The sequence below is a fragment of the Phacochoerus africanus genome, chromosome 2 (genome assembly GCF_016906955.1).
Source record: "Phacochoerus africanus isolate WHEZ1 chromosome 2, ROS_Pafr_v1, whole genome shotgun sequence".
Taxonomy (NCBI): domain Eukaryota; kingdom Metazoa; phylum Chordata; class Mammalia; order Artiodactyla; family Suidae; genus Phacochoerus; species Phacochoerus africanus.
Window position 1 is genome coordinate 39,760,002 of NC_062545.1, and position 15,642 is coordinate 39,775,643.

The window sequence follows — 15,642 nt, forward strand, 5'->3', positions numbered from 1 at the left end:
TGATGGGTCCAAATATGTCAACTAGGCTAGGATGCACTCTTTTCCCCAGAATTCCCCTCCTAATGTGTTTCTGTTAAGAGTGAGGCACAGGAAAATATTTTGCAGGAAATTTGGGCAATAGTGGCAAAGTGGAAGCTACTTTGTGGCTCATGCATCCCTGTTTCCCTGCTGATTCACATTGTTGGCAGGTATCATCACCCTGATGGGCAACTGTTTCCCATGCTCCTTCAGCTCCTCTAGCTCCTGGGACAAGCCTGTGTTCAGCTCTGTGGTCAAGGTACCACCCTCTCTTACAGGCCACCCTCGTCCAGCATGAAGTTTTGAGGACTGACTCGGATCCCAGTCTGTTCTTGCTCAAGCTCACGCTGAAGGGGTCCTGCTCATACTTGCTCTTCCCAACTTTTCCTCCATTTCCCCTTCCCAACTGTCTGCCTTGTTGACTTTAAGCTCTACCACTTCACAGGAACTGTTTACCCGGTTCCCCAAATTGTATCAAATCAAATCCTTGTGGAAAATCTCTTATTCTACAAAAATAGATAAATCCATATAAAGAGATAGGTTAATAGATGGACAGACCCCCCCCCCAAGAGGTTCTGATTGAACCCTAATGCACAAAACACCATAGTAATTTGATTCCCCTTCATTATTCATTAAAAGAAAACACATGATCCATCTCTTCCTGGATGGTCAGAAAGTTACTTCACGCATTTTATTCCTTGAATTCACATTTGCATTCCATTTTAACTCAAATGTTGTAATTTTACATTTTACCCAAATATTGATCTCTCAATCAGACTTCTCTTCAACTAAAATAAATGCATAAATTATTTTTTTAATTCCCTGTGGCCATAATACTTGAAGTACTAAAACATGTCTTATAGATTTTATTTCATTATTAACAGTAAGAAATTGATCAATATTACACAAGTACATTATTATTTATTAAATATTTATTTTGGTTAGCAATTGCTGCTGGCACCCCAAAACTCAGTGATTAAGTCAATTTATTTTTCTAGCTCATGTGTCTGTAGCTGGGTGTCTACTTTGTTCTAAGTTGGTATTGGTTGGACAGATTATCTGAAATAATTCTCCTAAGTGTTCCTCTCATGCCCTCCATGGGCAAGTTCCCTGGCCAGGCCACTTCTTTCCCATGGCCATAACGTAAACATAAAAAAGAAAGTTGAAACATGTAGGTCTGTTGAAACCTAGTCTCAGAACTAAAATACCATCTCTTCCACTAGTCCGATTGGCTAAAGCAAGTCACAAGGTCAAACCAGAGGCAAGGGATTGGGAAATATACTCTACGCCTTTTGTGGGGGTAACTGCAAGATTTCAAGGCAAAGAGAGGAAAGAACAAATATTTGGGGCCAATAATGTAGTTTACCATGGCATCTGTTAAGAATATGGAAGATGCTTTTTTTTTTCCTGTTAATTTATATATTGTTGATACATCATATGTTTGGATAAAACAAAAGTGAGCATTTATTTTGTACTTTTTTTTTTGGCTTTTTTGGTGCTGCATCTGCAGCACAGGGAAGTTCCCGGGCTAGGGGTCCAGTCAGAGCTGCAGGTGCCCGCCTACACCACCGCCACAGCAACACCAGTTTCCCCATCCGCTGACTGAGGCCAGGGCTAAAATAGCATCGTCATAGATACTAGTCAGGTTTGTTAACCACTGAGCTATAATGGTGACTGCTGTACATTTTTTTGTGAATGTATATTGCATACTGAGAAACATTATTTACATAAATAGTAGGGGGAACAATTTCAAAATAGAAATATCATCTATTCCTTGAATCCCTTGAATTCAATGAAATCCCATAGTGATTCATCATAAAAAATTATTTTAATAATCTATCAGTATCTCAACTTAGAAATTAGAAAGAATTAGAAACCAACTGACTTGCAAAAAAAAAAAAATTGTCCAATCATTAAGGATATAAACTTCCTTGACATTGTCATATTTTTAAGTGTCCCTTTATTTGATATCCAGTAAATTTTTACATGGTGGAGTCATGACCCAGAGAAGATCCTGGATGGAGGAGAAGAATTGCTTTCTTTATAAAGTGGGAGAAACATGATTATGACTGGGACAAAGAGAATTTGATGCTTTTATTTCATGTGCTTCCTTAGGCAGTTAAATTTTGGGCAGAGTGCATCAGGGAATGCCTTAGCATTATTTGCGCGTGTAAGCATACTGTCTTCAAGGTTTAAAGTTGTTATGGTCATAGAATTCTAGAAGTAGAATACATATGAGGAATTTCCATTCCATCAAGCTCTTCCATCTATATTTAGACAAACAAAAATAATGCTAATACACACACACACACACACACACACATATACACAACACACACGCCAATTCTTGAACTTTTTGGATAAGGCCCCAACTTCTTATTACAAATCACAGAGGAATTCTTTTCACAATTACCTGCATACCAAAGAGCTTCTTCATTTGCAACAAAAGCCGGATTTTCAAGCTTTTCCTTGGCCAAATAAAACCACTATTTAAATATAAATTCAAATCATTTCTGGAGTTCTCATGTGGTGCAGTGGGTTAAGGATATGGCATTGTCACTGCAGTGGCTTGGGTTACTGCTGTGGCTCAGGTTCAGATCCCTGGCTCAGAAACTTAAACATGCCATAGGCACAGCCAAACTTCACCCCCAGAACAAATTTAAAAAAAAAAAAATGCTTCAAAGAGAAATGCAGCAAAGGGAAAAAGCTTGTAGTGGATTTAATAGTAGAAGAGACATAGATGACTGATTAGATCTGCCTGAAAACTCTCCATCAGAAACCAAGTGTGTCAAAAATTTCCTGTTGCTGGAGTTCCCGTCGTGGCGCAGTGGTCGTGGCTCAGTGGTTAACGAATCCGACTAGGAACCATGAGGTTGCGGGTTCGGTCCCTGCCCTTGCTCAGTGGGTTAAGGATCCGGCGTTGCCATGAGCTGTGGTGTAGGTTGCAGACGCGGCTCGGATCCCACGTTGCTGTGGCTCTGGCGTAGGCCGGCGGCGACAGCTCCGATTCAACCCCTAGCCTGGGAACCTCCATATGCCGCGGGAGCGGCCCAAGAAATAGCAACAACCACAACAACAATAACAACAACAACAACAAAAAAAAAAAGACAAAAAAAAAATTCCTGTTGCTAAAGAGTGCATTTCTTTCAGACAAATTGATGTCATAGCAACAAGAAGCACCAGGAAATGATGAAAATAATCCGGGTCACTGATAACATGAACATACAGTTTACAGTGGTCCTGAGTAAATTCCTTCATTATAAATTGCCAGTTTACTCAATAAAAACACTAAAATTTATATATATATATATAAATTAGTGCATTTGATTGATTTTTGTGTAAGGCATTTGGTAATCACAACCACACACACAAAAGAAAGCTTTTTGTTTTCTTTTTCCTCTAAGCTCCAAAGGAAAGTGTGAGAGAAGTAGTTTTTTCTTCCCAGGAAAATGTAACTTGTAGTCTTATCACTTCTAGCTACTCACTGCTGCATTAACACATGAAAGAAAGAAATATTTTCTTTATGATCATTTAAATAGAGGAATGAGAATCCCTTAAGAGAGATGTTGAAAATGGCAAGAAGCCATGCTAAGAGGAGTCCTCTGTTTTAAAGGCTCAGAAAGAAACTGAAAAACAGTTGTGAGAAAGTAAGAATGATTCATATAGCTCTTGAACTTGGCCTTTAGGGAGAGCAGATATATTCTACCCTGTGTTTACAGCATCTAATCCCTATCCCCTCCACAAGAAAGCCTGTAATGAAAGCCAATTACCTCACAACATGCTGCTAGAAAGAATGATCCATCTATTTTCCATTGTTTACTGAGTTACAAGGGTTACCATGGTTCAGGCAGCCTCATGACAGGCAATGCTAAACATGCAGTGTGAATGGAGATTACATAAAGGCACCAGGGATGGTGTGGTATGAGATCCAAAGGTTCCCTGTATTACAGCAACAAAACAGTCTGCCTAAATGGTGAGTATAGCAAGAGAGTGAAAAAAGCTCAAGATGACATAACTAAGTCACGTTGTGTGTAAAATTTTATAAGCTACCTAAAACAATTAAGAAATAGTTGATGTCATTGAAGCAAAAAATGGACATTTTAGATAGTAAGAAGGGCATAAATAAAACAACCTCCAAAATGTTGCCCCTGATCTTTATGACTTGATTTAAGCATGCCAGTATTTTTTTAAGACAGACTGCAGAAAAAAACAACAGTTGTGGCTTTAATAACTTTCACTTTCTTTTGCTTCATTTTGTTTTGGTTTTCAGCTTGGAAGTTTTCCTTGAATTAACTTTTTCACATTTTATTTTACTTTTCAATATTTTATTTTATGTGTATATATCTGTATATGTATACAGACATAGGTATGCATGTTGGTGTATGTGAGTGCTAGTTTTTTACCTAAACTGTTTGTTAGTTGCGAACATCATACCTTTTACCTCCTAAATATCACAGCATTTATTCCAAGAACAAAGGCATTTTCTTACATAACCACATACAATTATCAAATTTATGAGGTTTTATATTAATGCAATATTATAAAATATACAGCTTATTTTCATTATTCACCAATTATCCCTGTAATATTAGCTATGGAAATTTTTGTCCCAGTCCAGGACTTTGCATTCCATTTATTTGCCGAGTCTCTTTAGTCTCCTTTAATCTGAAATGATTCCTCAATCTTTCTTTTTCTTACATGACATTGACCTTTTTGAAGATTACTATCCAGTTGTCTTGTAGAATGTCCCTCATTGTGTATTTGTCTGATGTTTCCTTATGTGTATGTTTATTTTATGTCATTCAGGCAGAAGTATATATCATTAGTTGATCACAATAGGAAGCTCACTTGTTTATCAGTGACATGTGACTATGAGTACTTGGTTGAGATAGCATCTGCCAGGTTTCTGCACTATGAAGCTACTATTTTAACTTTGGTAATCAATTTGTAATCTGTAGCAATACGATGATGCAATATATTGTTCCTCTTCAAACTTTCATCCAAGTTTCAGCATCCATTGTTGTACTTGCTTGGAATAATTATTATGTGATGGTTAAAAAATCACTTCAATATCTTTTGAAAAAAGCTATATTAGTAGAAAATATAAAAGAGTTTGGATGCTGTCATTTCTCATTTTTGAGTGAAAATTCTTTCCTCTCATGACAGTACCTTACTATGTGTGTGCAGGTGCATGTGGGTGAACTGACTGAACTTAGTTAAATATATAATGAACTCTTTAAAAGGAAAAGATAGGAGATCCCATTGTGGCACAGAGGGTTAAGGATCTTGAGCTGCCTCTGCGGTGGCTCAGGCCACTGCTGAGGTGCTAATTTGATCCCTGGCCCAGTGAAGTGGATTAAGGATCCAGCGTTGCGACAGCTGTGGTATAAGCCACAGCTGCAGCTCGGATTTGATTCCTGGCCTTGGACCTTCCATATGCCACGGGTGTAGCCCCAAAAGAAAAAAAAAAAAGATGAAAAAAGATTTCTAGCAACATATTGAAAGTAATGATTCATTTAGCATGTAAAAATCAATTGAAAAAATAAACTCATACTTGAAAAGTTAATAGAAAAAGGATAAACTCTTACATGATTTCTATATCTTGGTCAGGAGAAAAAGGAAATCAAAATATAAAACAGAAGTTTTAGTTTAATGAAGCAGGTCAAGACTACATCAGGAAGCCTTGGTTGTATTTTCAACTCATCAGCAACCAACAAGTGAGTGTTTCCTCATAAAAAGGCATGTAGCCTCAGAAGAATGTTGATTCTGAGATCTAGAACAGGAAAGTGGCAAGAGGTTACTGAATAAATGTATTTTGAAATACTGACAGTCTTGGAAAAAATCTACTGTCTAACTCAATTGTGAAACAACTGAAATTGTTTTAGTAGAAGAATTTGTTATCTGTTGCCCTGTGAACGTAATGAATTAAACATCAACGTGGAAAGTGCTGGAAACTGCAAATTTGACTAGTATAATGGAAATAGTACTAAACTTGGAGTCAGAAGGTGTGGATTGAGTTTCAGCTTCTTTACTTACTTGGGTATATCCCTTGAGCAGCTTCCTTAATCTTTCTGAGTCAACTCTGTGCATAAATAATGTGGTAGGTGGGCTAAAATCCTTTTTTAACATTAAAGACCTAAAGGAATTATTATTTTGAAAGTTCATGTAGGAAATATACACAAAGATGTACAGTATTATTTAAGAACTTTAATTTCCTTAATGATCAACTTATAGATATTAAAATATATTGAACTGATAAAGCTTTAAAATTTAAGTTCATTCAATATGCCTTCTGTGTCTTAGGTTGAACTTCAGCGTCAAATGACATCTGTCTAACAGCTCACCATATTGCCACTGGTACTTTCCCCTGTACCCCCAGTGCCTAAAACAGCAACTAAGATGTAGGAGGAATTCCATAAATATTTCATGAAGAATAATTAACCAAGACTAGGAGTCATCCTGTTGTCAGAATTGGAAAGAATTTGAACTGCTAAATTGATAGGAAGAACAATTACTGATTTCTGCACAATGTACAATCAAGCAATGTAAACCTGCTGCTTTGAAAGAAAAAAAAAGAAATCTTTGCCTTAACCCCATGTCTGCCACTGGCTCAGAAGCACAAAACATTCACCAACTAGAAATCAAGGCAGGTACCTCTCTCCAGCCTGAGGGCAGCAACCTGAGAATCAGTTTCCCTCATCCTTAGTCATCACATCTCACTCTATAAAAATTAGACTAAAACCTCCAGAAAATAAATAGGCAAAAAATGAGGAGAAATGTTTGTAGAACTCTGGGAGATGTAATCCTCAGAGATAAAATTTTCTGTAAGAATGAAGGTAGCATGAGCCCCAACACTACTGCCTGTGGAAGAGTATGGGTTTTGCCACAATCTGTTGTTTTAGCATCTCAAACAACCAAAGAATAGAGATAAAGCGAGGTATCAGCTCAAGTCAAGCAGAGCCCCATTTACTATGTGTCTGGTGTATATTTAACATTAGCCTAGGAGATAAACAGCAGTGTGCTGTCCAACCTGATATCTAAGATCATATTGACTAAAACTCAGTGTTTCACTGTTGGTGACTTAAAAATATCCCATCAGAGATACTATGTTGTGTATGTGCAAGATACTGTAAGCTTCAGCTTCCAGAACCGGTTCATTGTAATACAGAAAAGTTCATGTGCTGAGGTGGTCACCTCACTTGCTACCAAGAAGGAAAGGCTCTAGAGTAGTCAGTGCCAAATTCTAATCAGGAAGCTGTTACTCTTTCTATTTAGCATACTGGATTTCAGAATTTGTTTGTTTTTTAATCTAGCCAGTGTTGTTTTTTTTAAATTGAAGTATAGTCGATTTACAAGGTTGTGTTAGTTTCAGGTTATAACAAAGTGCTTCAGTTATATACATATATGTATATATATATTCCTTGATTTTTTTTTTTTTAGAAAGTTCCCAGACTAGAGGTCCAATTGGAGCTGCAGCTGCTGGCCTGCACTAGAGCCACAGCAATGCAGGATCCTTAAACCACTGAGTGAGGCCAAGGATCCAACAAACATCTTCATGGATACTAGTTGGGTTCATTACCTGCTGAGCCACAATGGGAAGTCTTGTGTGTGTGTATATATACATATGTGTGTGTGTGTGTGTGTGTGTGTGTGTGTGTGTTCTTATTCAGATGTTCTTTCTTCTGTAAAAAACATAGCCATTAAAACTATGATAATGAATAGACCGACTTTCTTTTTTTCAAAGGATTTAAATATCCATGTATATTAAAACCAATGCTAACAATGCTCGCAAAACAAATAACAGATTATAAGAAACTACATATATTTCAGCTAAAGAGTCCAGATAGATTTTAAGAGAATTCGTGATGAATGAATTTTCAGGTGAATAGAAACTGCCTTGGGCTGCAGCTATGGTGCTTTGATACTACTCAGCAGTAATTTGCAGGCTTAACAGGAAAGAAGACAAATGAAGACAAGAGCAAAATGTTCCATGTCACTCCAGTCCTTGTTCCCAGCACAATTCTATTGCTGTCTGAGTGATCTGAGCTAAATGCTTCCAAGACACACACACTAAAAGGGATAAAGTTGTATCCAGCAAGAACCTCAGTATTAATCTGCAAAATAATAAAATCTGCCTGACAGACTAATCAGAACATAGGGTTCTCTTCTATGTTGTGTCAGCCACTTCCATGTTTTTGCAATTACATGGTTTTAGACAAAGCAATCATGTTAGCAACTTTTCATCATTCTTCCCAAATATTGAAGGCTTAAGTGGACATCTTTGTAATGTAGTTGTATTTCTGACACTTTTGTTTTGTGACTTGAATAAAGTCCATTGTAATGAAAGTGATCCTGTTAAAACTATTTTAATATTAAATCAGTTTTAATTCTTCACAATGTGGTTCAAAGGCAATCAGTGTTCCCAGTAAACTGTACTTACACACACACACACACACACACACACACACACCCATCACACTAACACACATGCTAGAATGAGCTCCATAGGGGAAGGAATCTTTGCCTTTGCTTTGATTTGCTGTATACCTGGAATCTAGAACAGTGTCTAGAACATTATATATATATTTGTAAAGAGATTTGGGCAATACAAAACACAATGGTTATGGTTTTATTTGCATATAAAGAGAATGTTTCCCAGAGCAACATTTAAAAATATGAGATTCTGTTTTCCTTAACTTCATCTTCCATCTTCTATATTTCCAAGCCCCTATCAAATCTACTTTGTTCATACTGGGCATTTAATAATGCCAAAAATCATATCAGTATTTATAACACTTACGTAATTCTTACAATGTCCAGAAACTGAGCTCTGTACTTTACATTTTCATGTAATACCTGCAACAATGTTATAAACCAGGTGATCTTAATAGATGAGATAAATTGAATTACAGAGAGGAGGTAAATACCTTGACTACACTTGAAATGTGTGGAGGAGCTGGGACCAGACTGAAAATACTTCAGACTAGAATCCCTGGCCTCATTAATTTATCATATCACCTCCCAGTGACCTCCTCAGTCACTAAGCCCTCCTCACTACCACAATGTAAGAGGACACGCTACCCTTCATTTCTTATGTCTCAAAATTCCCACTTCCCTTCTCAGTTCCCTTTCCCCAACCAGCCAATGCCAATGCCGGAATCCATCTTCTCTGTCTCAACTGGAATGAGGATGCTCTCAGTCATGTGGGAGGGCTGACTAATCAACTCATTTCCCTTTAGTGTAATTAAGTTTCCATCAATGAGTTGCCTAAGCCAAACATTTCCATCATAAACCTTTAATCTCTGCGGTTTAATGATAATAGAGGATGTTTTTATCTATTCATTAAGGGATTTGGACATCAGCAAGAAACTGAGAAAAACATCCCCCAATTAGATACAATTTCACTCATTTGATACAGTTTATTATAAAGCTTACTTACCTATGTGTCAAGCACTGTGTTAGGTGATGGGGATACAAAGTTAAGTAAAGCAGAGCCCTGTCTTCTCAGAACTAAAGGAAGAAAGGGAACAAGAGAAAAGAAGGCATGGTGGTGGCATTGATGATTTTAAATAAGATACAGTGAGGTCCCCATGGAAAAAAAAAAAGATTAATTCTGCCTGAAAAGTTTAGGTAAATTTTCACAATGCCAATTTTTGGTTTTTTTTTAAAAATTAGAGAAAGAAATGGGGTTTAAATAGGAGAAAGAAAGAATGTGAGCAAAGGTAAAGGAATGGGTAATCCCAGAATGGACCTAGAGTGCGTTGTGCTAAGTGAGACAAGTCAGACCGAGAAAGACAAATACTGTATGATTTTACCTATATGTGGAAACTAAAAAACAGCAATAGAAAAACAAACAAACAAACAAACATTAACTAGCATAACTCAACAGAAACAGAGTTATGGATACTGAGAACAAACAGGTGGTTGCCAGATGGGAGGCAGATGGGGGTATGGATGAAATAGTTGAGGGAGATTAAGATGTACAACCTTCCAATTAAAAAATGAGTCATAGAAATGAAATGTATAACATAAGGAATATAGTCAATTATATTGTAATATCTGTGTATGGTGACACGTGGTAAGTAGACTTTTCATCACGAACATTTCGTAATGTATAGAAATATCCAATCACTATGTTATGCACCAGGATCTAACATAATGTTGTAGGTGAATTACATTTGAATTATTAAAAATATATATATATGTAGGCACTGGGAGTAAATGCATCAAAATTCTAATAGTCATTAAGGTCATTAGTCTCTGTGTGGAGTTTATTGGTGATTGTTATTTTTTATTTTATCCTTTTATTCATTTCTAATTGTCTGAAAAGAATATGTATCACTTTTAAAACTAGAAAGTAAATGATAAATGTCAGCAAAAATGAAAAATACATAAATAAATCCTAACCTTATAATAAAATTAGGAAATTGAAATATATGCTACCTCTAAAGCTAGTAAAAGAATAGAAATCAATCCAATAAAGTGTGCCACTTTAAAAGGTGTGAAAAAAATCAATATATGAGATTTCTAGTTCTGTGTCTTTATCAGGTCTCAATATTGTCAATTTTTGAAAAAACAATTCTAATAGGTGTATAGTAGTAATTTTTTTGCTTTTATTTAAAAATTTTTTTATTTTAAATTGAAATTTCTTTAATGACTAATGTTGTGTATCTTCTTACATAGTTGTTTGCCATTCACATTTCTTCGTTGGTGAAGCTTTGGATGTTTTGAGATTTTATTTATTTATTTATTTGTCTTTTTGTCTTTTTAGGGCCGCACCTGCAGCATATGGAGGTTCCCAGGCTAGGGGTCGAATCCGAGGTATAGCCGCTGGCCTGCACCACAGCCATAGCAACACTGGATCCAAGCTGCATCTGCAACCCATGCCACAGCTCACCATGGCAACACTGGATCCTTAACCCACTGAGCGAGGCCAGGGACCAAACCTCAGTCCTCATGGATGCTAGTCAGGCCCATTAACCACTGAGCCAAGATGGGAACTCCTCTATGACATTTTAAAAAATTAGATCTTTTTCTTACTGTTGGGCTACAAGTTACATATTTCGAATGCAAGTGATTTATTAAGTATGCATATTGAAAATCTTTTAAAATGGGTAATTACATGAGTATTTAGAAACTGATAGTCTTTTTTTTTTCTTTTTTTTTTTAGCTGCACCCATGGCCAGAGGTCAACAAATCTGGCAGCTGAAACTGCCAGATTCTTAACCCAAGGCATGGGGCTAGCATAAAATCTGTGCCACCACTAGAGAAAATGCCAGATCATTAACCCACTGCTCCACAGCAGGAACTCCATAACAGTTTATTTTAATTAGAATATGAGGTGGTATGGGAGGTAGGAGTCTGCACTGAGGCAGAAACAAAGGCCATAGAAACCAACAGAACCACTTGGCCCCTGGTCCTGTATGAAAAGCAGTCCTCCAGGGCTTCAAGCTAATGGTCAGGGACATTCATAGCCATCTTCCTAAGTCACCAGTTTGGGGACATATAACTTTCAAAAGGGAATATATTATGTATAGTATAGAATGTGAAGGACCTGAATTTTTACATTAGAAGAGAAAGGAATTTTAGACTGATTTATTTAAAAGCAAAGAAAAGACTGTAGAAAGAAATTTATTTTATTAAAAGGTAAGGATGAGGAGGAGTTCCTGTCATGGCTCAGTGGTAATGAACCTGACTAATATCCATGAGGATGTGGGTTCCATCTCTGGCCTTGCTCAGTGGGTTAAGAATCCAGCATTGCTGTGAGCATGGTGTAGGTTACAGACGCAGAGGCCCAGATCCCACCTTGCTGTGGCTGTGGTGTAGGCTGGCAGCTACAGCTCTGATTTGATCCTTAACATGGGAACTTCCATATGCCACAGGTGCAGCACTAAAAGGCAAAAAAAAAAAAAAAAAAAAAAAAAGGTAAGGATGATGAATCACCCTAAAGTTTAATGAGAATCTTGTGAAACAAGAACTTCAGATATGTTTTGAAAAACTAATTCTAAAATAGATATGATCCTTATATTGTTTCTTTCAATGTTCATGGAATGGTTGCCTATATTATGTATGCTTCCACACATAATTTCTCCAAGGGGAAGTAACCCAAATAGGGGATGCTTGAGCTTGAGGAAATCCTTTCTCCAGTAAAAGAATAGATAGCTCATCAGTAATTGAATTCCTGGTGTTCCCGTCATGGCTCAGTGGTTAATGAATCCGACTAGGAACCATGAGGTTGCAGGTTTGATCCCTGGCCTTGCTCAGTGGGTTGGGGATATGGCGTTGCCGTGAGCTGTGGTGTAGGTCGCAGACAAGGCTCGGATCCCGGATCCCACGTTACTGTAGCTCTGGCATAGGCCAGTGGCTACAGCTCCGATTGGACCCCCTAGCCTGGGAACCTCCATATGCCATGGGTGCAGCCCTGAAAATGACGTAAAGACAAAATAAATAAATAAATAATTTTAAAAAGAATAAAAAGTAACCCTAAAGTTCTCAATTCAGAGATGGTTAGAATAGCAAAATGCTTAATGACCTAGAGGAACTCTTGGGTGGTCTGTATTAGCTTCAACACATAATAATAGTCTGAAGCTGTTGCTCTGTCTCCCCACACACACTCCCACCAGCCCTGTCCTCTTCAAGAAATCTCAACTCTCTCGTGATGTGACCATCTACCAGTTTCTCCAGTCAAAAATCTAGGAATCATCCTTTATTTCTCTCTGTACTGTATCCCTTACATCCACACCATCGACAAATCCTCCTGCTTCAACTTTTTAAAAAAAATCTATCACAAAATAGGCTACTTCTCTCCACTGCCATCACCTCAGCCCATCTACAATCCCCTCTCTCCTGGGATGCTTCACACCTTCCACCTGTCTCCAAGCTTTCACAATGAGTCATGCTCCATAATAGAGCCAAAGCAATCAGTTTTAAAGCCTGTATCTCTATCTCCCCTTACAAAAACTGCCTAATATTGTATTTAATATATTTAAAAACATATAAAGAAAAATAGGGCAAACATCAACATGGCCACTGATTGCATTAGGAAATAAAACTTCACCAGGACATTTAAACCCCCTTCTATATTTCTCCCAATCAACTTACCTACTCTTTAACCTCTAATATTCCTGTATTTGATGTTTATTTCACCAACACTCCTCTTTGGTGGGGGTGGGGTGTCTATTACATATATCTCTAAGCAATGTATATGTATTTATGCATTTTAAGGTTTGGTAAAATATTTCATTTATCCATTTTCTATTGATGTATGTATAAGTGATTTTCAGTTTGCTATTTTTACTAAAAATCATGTTGCCATAGATATTTTTATACTTTTGCTCTATATTTTTGAGAGTTTACTCTTAGGTACACTTCTAGGACTAAATTGCTAAACAACAGAGCATTTCATCTTCAACTTTATGTTGTAGAACTGACCCAATGTAGTTATTTACAGTGATCCAGCTCTTTTGGAAGATACAACTAGCTCCATTTTTAAAAAATATTGATACAATAGTTTAATATATATTCAATATATTCATATATGTTCAATTTTTCATATTTGTCCTGAAAATATTCTTTATAGCTTTGGGGGAGAGGGATTCAGAATCCAATCAAAGGTCATACATTGCATTTACTTGTCACACCTCCTTAGACTCCTTGTATCTACAACGGCTCTTCTTCCTTTTTTAGAATTGTTTTTCATGACATACACATTTTTTAGATGATTTCCTACCTTTACTGTAATGTTTGCCTTTACCATTGAGCTTCCCATTCATAATTTTCTTGTTTCTAGCTATGTCCTTTTCTTTTCTGTCTAGTGAAGTTCCTTAAGCATTTTGTTGTAAAGCTGGTTTGATGGTTCTGAGTTCTCTCAGCTTTTTCTTGTCTGTAAGGCTTTTTTTTGGCGGGGGGAGGGGGGCTGCACCCACAGTACATGAAGCTTCCCAGGCTAGGGGTCTAATCAGAGCTATGCCTGCTGGCCTGTGCCACAGCCACAGCAACACAGGATCTGAGCCGCATCTGCAACCTCCACCACAGCTCAGGGCAATGCCGGATCCTTAACCCACTGAGCAAAGTCATGGGTCGAATCTGCATCCTCCTGGATTAAAACTAGCTCCATTTTTTAGAGGCTCCACTAGCCTTCTTCCCAAACAGCTTTGTTATATTAACAATGAAAGCAAGATTTTATTTAGAAATCATAGATTTTATTTAGAAATCAGGTTCAGAAATGGTCACATTACCTGTACTTTTACCCCAATTAAGTTCCAGCTTTCTCCTTTTGGGATAAAGCACATTGCATAAAAAAGTCGCTCAAGGAAGTTGTAACAGTATTTAAGAGGTGGGATTCAGCTCACATTTCAAGAATCTAGAGTAACAGAATTCTTTCAGGAGTCTGAACACATGAGGGAATGGTGTCCTGGGACTAGGCACCACCAGGACAGATGCTGAATTCACTAAGCAGATTCTTCTCCTGCATTCATGATAGGAGATACCTGTTCAGTTTAGCCAGCCCATCCATAAAGACTCTCTCCCATTCACCTAACCTTTCACTCCCCTTCCCCCCAGTCAATGTGTGGTGAAGCATTGTAAAAAAACAAACAAACAAACAAAAAAAACTGGTTTCAAAGTAGCAATTTAAAAACATCTAAATAGGATGCTTATGAATTTGCAAAAGCACTATCTAATAAACAGATGCAAATCAAGACAAGTTTTACTGTCGGCATAATAAAATTTATTACATTTTCGAACATGATCTGAAATAAACCACAATAAATAATTGTAACATGTTCTGAGTTTAGAATGGAAAATTTATTAACTATATACTGATAACATTGCTAAATGTTACTCAAACTTTAAGATTATTTATTTCTATTTTAAGGTAAAAGCAAACAGCATACAAAAGGTAACATTAAATTTTTTAAACTGTAGGAGTTCCTATTGTGACTTGGTGGGTTAAGAACCCGACTACTATCCATGAGGATAAGGGTTCAATCCCTGGCCTCACTCAGTGGGTTAAAGATCTGGGGTTGCCAAAAGCCGTGGTGTAGATGCCGCTCAGATCCCTTGTTGCTGTGGCTGTGGCAAAAGCTGCTGGCTGCAGCTCCAATTCAACACCTATCCTGGGAACCTTCATATGCCATGGGTGTGGGCCTAAAAAAAAAGACGAAAAAAAAAATTTTAACTGTAGAATCATGTGGGAAGGACTCTAAGTGTTCACTGCCTCAAATCCCCAGCAGAAGCAAGAATATCCTCCACAATTATCTCACAAACCCAAACTTGTTTCCTTCCCAGTCTGGGACTCACTGAATCAGCTCACGTCACCTTTGGTTGCACTATTTAAAAATGTTCCTTACATGAGCAAACCTATTTTCTTAAAACTTCTGTCCATACATATAAGAATATATAAGTGCATGATGTAATAATTTGACAATACCAACTTTAAATATAAAGGCAGGTAGGACAAGTTCTAAACAATGTGATTATTATTTTATAAGGATAAATTTTTGCTGTGTTTCACTTTTAAAACTTGCTAATTTATTTTTGAACCTAAATTTTTTTAAAGTTTACCTAACGAATATTGATAGTTGTTTAGATGTAATGTTTTTATTTCGTAATATTCACATTCTC